Source organism: Saccopteryx bilineata, chromosome 5 (genome assembly GCF_036850765.1).
Source record: "Saccopteryx bilineata isolate mSacBil1 chromosome 5, mSacBil1_pri_phased_curated, whole genome shotgun sequence".
In the NCBI taxonomy this organism is placed as follows: Eukaryota; Metazoa; Chordata; class Mammalia; order Chiroptera; family Emballonuridae; genus Saccopteryx; species Saccopteryx bilineata.
The window spans coordinates 214,797,793-214,805,261 of record NC_089494.1 but is presented as its reverse complement, the minus strand read 5'-3'; positions in this window follow the sequence as shown (position 1 = coordinate 214,805,261).

Below are 7,469 nucleotides of genomic sequence, written 5' to 3'. Positions count from 1 at the left end.
TTTAAGAATTTAAAATAAACTAGTTTGACATGCTGGGATGGGTAAGCATTAACCAATACTATGGTTTGAGGTGAATCATTTGATAAGTCTTTATTGCAGGAAAAATTTCCTGGTTCTGGCTATGTAAGTGAGAAACAATACCATGTTCAAAACCTAAGCAACACCCTTAAATATTTTGCAGTTTTGTGTTTGACTTTCAAGAGGTGGCAGTCTTCGTTCTGAGTCAGGACAAGCCAGGTCTTCAGGCCCTGCCATTCAGTTCTTGCAGAGGCAAGATCTAAAGTTTTCATCAAGCATCTGATGCCCTTGACTGCCTCTCTTAGTTTAATGGTACGTGTACTCATTGCGTCTGGCTCAGTAATTCCTTTGTATGAACTCTAAAGGAGAATCTGGCTATAAGGAGGGAAAATAAAAATATAGTTGTGCCAATTGCCATTTTAAAGAGCTTTACCCACTCATTGTCTCCTCACCTTGTGCTCTTCTTTGTAGTCATACCAGTGTCTACCTTCTTTCACTTTGAGTTTTTTATTGATCCTGTTCCTTTCCTTTCTAGTGTGTCTTTGCCCATGTGCCTAAATTATCATTTCCCTTCTTTACAGCACAATTCTTAATTTCAAGTCTACCTCATGTAAGATTCAAGTAACTTACTCAGATTCTGTCTACATAGGGTACATAGACTCTGAAGATAAGTCCTCCAGGATGTTTCCCTGTAATTTCCCAGCTCTCGTACAATCTGAACAACCTGTAACCCATGCGTTCCCTTTAAGGAAAACCAGTTTTAGTTTTTCTTACTTTCATGTTTATAGACCAATTTCTCCTTTCTGATAGTGAAATATTTGAGGTAAAAAACTGTGATGTCTTTTATTAAATGAATGTACCAGCATCTCGGCAAAAAAACTTCAACATTCAATACTTAACTGCATCTTTCTTTCAGTTGATTTGAAAATCAATATCCAGATTCAGTCCCTCTTTTGTTTCAGAAAAAGTTGTTTTTGGCAAAACAAGAACATATAATTACAATGAATAAATAAGCATATAAAAATGTTCAAATTGGCTAATAAAAAGTCTATACTGTTGTCAATTTTCTATTCATGTAATAACAAATTATGACAAACTTAGCCACTTAAAATAGCAGTCATTTATTACCTGCTTTTATTTCGTAAGTCAGAAATCTGTGTAAGCTCAACTTTGTTCTCTATTTAGTGCCAAAAGGCTAAAAGCAGGGTGTGGATTCGTCTGGATTTCTACATGGAGGCTGTGGTGAAGAATCACTTTCCAGCTCATTCAGGCTGTGAGCAGAATCAAGTTTTTTACAGAAATTTTCTATTTCTTTGCTACTGTCAGCCTGTTCTGACCTTGGTTTCTAAAGGCTGCCTGCATTCCTTGACACATGGTTCCCTAATCCAACAATAGTGTATCTTCTTACACTTAGAGTCCCTGGCTTTTCTGTTACTAAATAAGAGAGAGAGAGAGAGAGAGAGAGAGAGAGAGAGAGAGAGAGAGAGAATTCTCTACTGCTGAAGGACTCTACATTTAAAGAATTAGATTAGACCCACCTGGAAAAAAAAATCTCCTTTTTGACTAACTTAAAGTCAGCTGGTGAGTAACTTTAATCACATCTACAAATTTCCTTTTGCCATGTAATGTAACATAATCATGGGTATGATATCTCATTGTATTTACAGAGACATAAATGCAGAAACTTAGAATTTTAGAGTTCTGCCTACCACAATACTAAAAGAAAATATTGTCCCTGGTCGGTTGGCTCAGTGATAGAGTGTCGACTTGGCGTGTGGATAGCTTGGGTTCTATTCCTAGTTGGATACACAGGAAAGGCAACCATCTGCTTCTTCACCCCTCTCCTTTTCCCTTCTCTCTCTTTCTCTCTTTTTTCTCGTCCTGTAGCCATGGCTCCATTGATTCGAGCATGTTGGCCCCAGGTGCTGAGGGTGGCTCTGTGAAGCCTCCATCTCAGGTACTAAAAATAGCTCGGTTGTGAGCATGACCTCAGATAGGCAGAGTATCAGCCCCAAATAGGGGTTGTAGGGTGGATCCCAGTCAGGGCATGTGTGGGAATCTGTCTCTATCTGTCCTCCTCTCACTTATCAATAAAAAAATATTGTTTTCTATCTTTAAACTATAGGTCTAATAATGTTAATAAATTTTTATACAAATTCAACATTCACATACTATGGGGATAGGATCAGTTGATACAAAGGTTTTAGAAAGCAAACTTTCTGAAGTGATAGGAGAGAAGAGCTTCTATACAGTGGGATTCATTTGTTCATGAGGCATCATAGTGTGTTTAGACCATGAGACGTAATTCATTAAGAATTAACATGAAGAATAGCAAAAGGGAAGAACCAGGATGGAGACTAAAATGGAAATAGGAAGAGGATAATTTTGAAAATTTTGTACAATAAAAAAAATATACTTTGTCTTTACCTTATAGGTCAAATTGTGTGTGTGTGTGTGTATGTGTGTGTACCATGGCCATCCTTGTCTATCTGGTGAAGACTATGAGCCTCTTCTCATTATAACATTTTAAAATTCATAAATTAGAATGCATAAAAATATACAGAAATCAACACATGGCAATATGATTATCAAAATATCTCTAAAATTTGTGATTTATTAATAAGTATGCTTCTCTATTAACATTAAATAATATCATATGGAAATTAATCTAGTATAATTAGAAAGTTGTAGTAAGTGTAAATATATTTTGATACATATATAACTGTTAAGTCAGATGAAAATATCTATGATTTCTCTTGATTAGTGATTATAAAATCAATAATACAGCTTATGTTATTGGGCTTAAAAATAAAAATAAATTTTTTTCCTATCAAATTTTTGGGCCCTAGATTAACTATCTCTCCAAAAAGAGGTAGATAAATTAGAGGTATCTGGAACAGGTACTGGACAATGAACAAGAAGATATCAAAATGATAGAAGGAAAACAGTCCAGACTAGTGATGTTGGGTGTGGAATAGAAGTTTAAGTCATTTGAAATTATGAGTTCAAAGAATTGAATCTAGGTGTTGTTGATCCACTTAGATGTTAAAATCGACCACAATGAACACAGCAGTTAGGTAGAAAGGCTATGTTGAGCAGGTGTCTAGTATCTCAATAGATGAGGGTAGCAATTAAGAAGTTGGCAGTAATTAGGAAGGGCAGTGTGTGGTATAGCTAGAGGCATGAGCCTATACACTAAAATAGTATCTATTTTTATAATATTTTACAGCAGTAATTGTTGGAAGAGTACATAAGTATTTGGAAGCTTTTAGTTGGGAGTTGGAAGAATTCCGACTCAATATTAGAACCAGAGATAAAGAGCAATCACTTGAGATAATTGCAATAAGGGAATGTTTTAGATATGGATATCCAGACTTTAGTAAAACAGTGAGGGAGCATTCTGTGAAGAAATTAAATGTATTTTTAAGAAAAAGAAGCAAGGAAGACTCAGTGGAACAAGCTGAGAAAGAGAGAAGTAGAAAGATGTTAAACTGGTAGGGAAGACAAAGAGAAGTACAAGGAGAAGAAACCACAGTCATTGTGGAGAAGAAACAAAGTAGAAGAAAGTATAGGTGTTCACAGGGGGTCTGATTGGATGAGGTCCTAGAGGGTTTTTGGAACATAGCAGAGGAGGAGCCATTCTTTATTGTTTATAACCTGGGTATAAAATTTAGATGATATCAAGCTAGACTAGTATTCTGGTCAAAGTCTATGTACTATAATTGTTTGATGTATCAAGTTAAAGATAGTCATTAAAAATGACAATTATACCGAAGGCGGCAAGATGACGGAGTAGGCAGACGTACCAATTTCCACCTCCAAGAACCAAAGTGGATTACAACTTTATTTTAAGAACCATAATCTGGAAAAACCAACTTTGGACTAAAGTAAGAGGACTCTTTAACCAAGAAACACTGAAGAAGCCACACTGAGACTAGTAGGAAAAGTGGAAACATGGAGAGGGCTGCCCAGCTCCTGGGAGTAAATGAAAGCCCGGAGGTACTGGTGTGGTGGGAAATGAGTTTAAGGGAGAGGGAAGGGTCCTGGGCCACAGGACCAAAGCCCCAGTCTGCAGCAGCCCCAGAGACTAGAAAGGGCATATGGACAGTATTTAGCTGCAAAACAAGTCAGGATACTGTTTGTGAGAAAGAGAGATTTCTCAGACCCAGGATTCTTCTTAAAGGGACCACACAGAAAACCTCTTTAATAACCACTCATCCGAGACTCTGGGGAATGGGGAGAGAGGAGAGGACCAGAGTAGCCTCTAGGAGGCACAGGGAGAAACAGTTTGAGGGACAGCCACCTTAACCCCTGGGTTGAGTCACTCCCCAAATCTAAAGTGAACATTTCCCCTAGAACCAGCAATACCAGCAAAGTGAAGCAGGACACCAGCCAAAAAAGCTCTCTCATGACACTCAGAGCAGAGTTGCTTAGAAGGAGGAAGCCATCAGGAATACAGTATTGAATGCTAAGGTCTGAGCTGCAGCACGCCCACCCACACTGCTAAGGGCTCACCGGAAAGCGGGCGGCAGCAGGATGCAGAAGTGTGGACTTGTTGACAGGGGTGGAAGCCAGGCCGGCCATGACTGAGGTCCAGTGTGAGCTCAGTCCCACCCAGTGGGGGCAGAAGTAGTGCATGAAAGCGGTCCGACGATGCTGCGGGCCAGTTGAGCAAGAGCGGTTTGGCCTGCAATCCCACCCAAAGGGGCAAGATGAAAGCCAGGCAAAAGCCTGAGAACCCACAGAGAGCCAGAGCTGAATGGAATGCACAGACCTGCCTGGGAGCCAGGGCCTGCTTCCCGGCACGCGAGCATTGCCCCACCTGCAGGGGCAGGGTGAAAGCTGAGAACGGGCGGAGACCTATGGCAGAGCATAGGAGCATGGCCCCACCTGCACTGGCAGTGCCAAGGCTTGTGGCCCCAGTGCAGCACGCAGCCCCACTCTCATGGTGGGGCAAAAACCAGAGAACAGGTGGAAACCTGTGGCTGAGTATAGGTGCGCAGCCCCACCCTAGGGGGCAGAGTGAAGGCCGAGGCTGGACAGGGCTTGTAATCCTGGCACATGAACATAGTCCCTCCCATGGAGGAGAGGCAGAAACTGCAGTGACTGCCACAGTGGGCCAGCAATGACAACTCCCATACCCGAACTCCCTAGGCAGCGGCAGAGGGTGTGGTGGGCCTGCAGACAGACCACACCTAGGGAACACAGGGGCCACATCCATTGGACTCCTGGGGCCACATCCTTCTTATACACAGACATAATGGGAAGACAGAGAAATGCAACCCAAATGAATTAAAAGAAATACCTAGAAAAGGGGTTGAAAGAGTCAGATATAAACAAATTACTAGATGCAGAGTTTAAAATAATGATTGTTAGGATGCTCAAAGATCTTAGAACAGCAATAGATGAACATAACAGGCACCTAAATAAAGAGATAGCAAATATAAAAAAGGATATTGAAATAATAAAAAAGAATCAGTCAGGAATGACAAATACAATATCACAAATGAAGACCACAATAGAAGGAATTAAAAGCAGGATGGATGAAGCTGAGGATCAAATCAGCGAGTTAGAGGACAAGAAAAATGAAGGCATGGAAGCAGAGAAGAAAAAAGAAAAGAGACTCAAAAATTCTGAGGAAATTCTAAGAGAGCTCTGAGACAACATGAAGAGAAATAACATCCACATCATAGGTGTTCCTGAAGAAAAAGAGAAAGAACAAGAGGTAGAAACCTTGTTCAATCAAATCATAGCTGAAAACTTTCCTAAATTGATGCAGGAAAAAGTCTCACAAGTTTAAGAAGCACAGAGAATTCCATTAAAGAGAAACCCAAAGAAATCCACACTAAGACACATCATAAATTGACTGGATAAAGAAGATGTGGCACATATACACTATGGAATACTACTCAGCCATAAGAAATGATGACATCGGAACATTTACAGCAAAATGGTGGGATCTTGATAACATGATACGAAGCGAAATAAGTAAATCAGAAAAAAACAGGAACTGCATTATTCCATATGTAGGTGGGACATAAAAGTGAAACTAAGAGACATTGATAAGAGTGTGGTGGTTATGGGGGGGAAGGAGGGGGAATGGGAGAGGGAAAGGGGGAGGGGGAGGGGCACAAAGAAAACAAGATAGAAGGTGACAGAGGACAATCTGGCTTTGGGTGATGGGTATGCAACATAATTGAATGACAAGATAACCTGGACTTGTTATCTTTGAATATATGTAACCTGATTTATTGATGTCACCCCATTAAAAAAATAAAATTATTATAAAAAAAGACACATCATAATTAAAATACCAAAGCTAAGATATAAAGAGAAAATATTAAAAGCTGCTAGAGAAAAAAAGACTATCACCTACAAAAGAGCCCCTATACAATAACATCTGACTTCTCAACAGAAACACTTAAGGCCAGAAGGAAATGGCAAGAAATCTTCAAAGTAATGCAGAACAAGAGCCTACAACCAAGACTACTTTATCCAGCAAGGCTATTGTTTAAAATTGAAGGAGAAATAAAAAGCTTCTGAGACAAAAACAACAACAACAAAAAAAAAACCTTCAAGAAATTTAGTACAACCAAACCAATGCTGCAAGAAATGTTAAGGGGCCTGTTGTAAACAGAACAAAGGGTGGAAAGAATATAGTAAAAGAGGAAGATAGCTTTAAAAAATAAAATGGCAATGAACAACTACATATCAATAATAACCTTAAATGTTAATGGATTAAATGACTTAATCAAAAGTCTTAGGGTAGCTTCATGGATAAGAAAACAGGACCTATACATATGCTGTCTACAAAAGACACATCTCAAAACAAAAGATACACATAGACTGAAGGGAAAAGGATTGAAAAAAAACATTTCATGCAAATGAAAATGAAAAAAAGGCTGGGGTAGCAATAGTTATATCAGACAAAATGGACTTTAAAACAAAGGCTATAGTAAGAGATTAAGAAGGCCACTACATAATAATAAAGGGAGTAATCCACAGGAAGATTTAATCCTTATACATATCTATACACCTAATATGGGAGCACCTAAATATATAAAGCATACTTTTATGGTTATAAAGAGCATGATCAACAGCAATACTATAATAGTAGGGGATTTCTATACCCCACCAACATTACTAGATAGATCCTTCAGAAAGAAAATTAACAAAGAAACAGCAGACTTAAAAAACACACTAGATCAACTTGATTTAATAGATATCTTCAGAACTTTTTACTCTAAAGCAGCAGAATATACATTCTTTTCAAGTGCTCATGGAACATTCTCTAGGATAGACCACATGTTAGGGCACAAGAGCATTCTCAACAAATTTAAAAAGATTGAAATCATATCAAGCATTTTCTCTGATCAGAATGGCATGAAACTAGAAATGAACCATAACAGAAAAACTGAAAAATACTCAAACACATGAAAACTAAATAGCAT